Source organism: Cyprinus carpio, chromosome A5 (genome assembly GCF_018340385.1).
Source record: "Cyprinus carpio isolate SPL01 chromosome A5, ASM1834038v1, whole genome shotgun sequence".
NCBI classification, from domain to species: Eukaryota; Metazoa; Chordata; class Actinopteri; order Cypriniformes; family Cyprinidae; genus Cyprinus; species Cyprinus carpio.
The window spans coordinates 35935619-35936960 of record NC_056576.1 but is presented as its reverse complement, the minus strand read 5'-3'; positions in this window follow the sequence as shown (position 1 = coordinate 35936960).

The following is a 1342-nucleotide window of genomic DNA, read 5'->3' as shown; positions in this document are numbered from 1 at the left end:
TGTGTGTGTGTGTGTGTGTGTGTGAGAGAGAGTTAGAAAGCAATAGACAGAGGGTAAGAGTGTGTAATAGAGTGTGAGAGCGTGTCAGAGCGAGTGTGTAAATGGAGGCCTATCATTTAGCATGGGTCAGTCTAGTGAAAGCTTGCAGCAGCTCTCTAAGTGTCTGGCATTGCAGCAAATTGAGCTGAATGCTTCTCTACACGCGTAAACAGAGCAGAATACAGATTAGCCAAACTGAATCTCTCATTAAATCCACTTTTAATAGAACAGAGTAAGAGAGAGATGAGATCATATAGAAATGTGTGCATTGCATAAGGTTTAGGCCTGTCAGTTGGCTGTGATTTTTTAGAAGACTGAAATTAATTAGATGATATGCTGATTAATTAATCAAATTAATCACATCTATCAATATCTGCTGCTTTCATGCATTTCTGTATCTCTGAACATGAGCCATCACTGGCCTACAGTCCACAGAAATGCATTCATTGACATAGAAACTAGTGTTGTTCTTCCAGGTAACCAGGAAATCCGGCTGTGAGTTTGTTTGGCAAAAGGTCTGACTGCTCATACTGTAGCACACCTCTCTTTTAAAGCACTAATTAATAAACCTAATAATAACTTAAAATAGTGGTTGAACGCCAAACTGAGCCAGATGCTTTTGAAAAACAAATTGCACAACAAAAATTGTAGTTAGTAATGTAAACTGTTGGATTACACCTATAAGGTAATGTATTTTGATTACTTTTGACTTAAAAAATAAATAAAATGTATTTTAAGTTTAGAATTAGACAGCCTTTGGAGAGTGTATGCATGCAGGCACACAGACTTACAAGTGGACTTTCCTCCTCAGTATAGGCTATATTTATTCACTCTTTTCTCATTCTCACTAATTCAAGATTTTATATCAATGAATCTCGACTGTCTTCCGAAAAGTTGCATTTTCTATTATATATGATAAAGTAGCATGCTTTGTTTACAGGTGTTACCGGGGAAACCGCTCTATTTCTGATGTTCCAAAAGCGCCTCCTGCTGGCAGGGAATGAATGTGCATTTTCAATAATCCTTTTGTTCAGACCAATGCGAAAAATCCACCCACATAACCCTGTTTTAAATCAATATAATAATTTATACTTCTGACTCATTCCTTTTCTTAAAAAATGGTTTAAAGTCTCAATTGTGAGGTTTATCATTTTACAAGTTCTTTTGGTTTGGGGGAAAACCTGTATCTCAACTGTAAGTCAATTGCTATTCCGTGGTCCTTAACATGAAAGAAAGCCATTATAACATGTACATGAAAAAATGTAATGAAACATTGGACACAGCTATGGGGCACCTCAAGGTT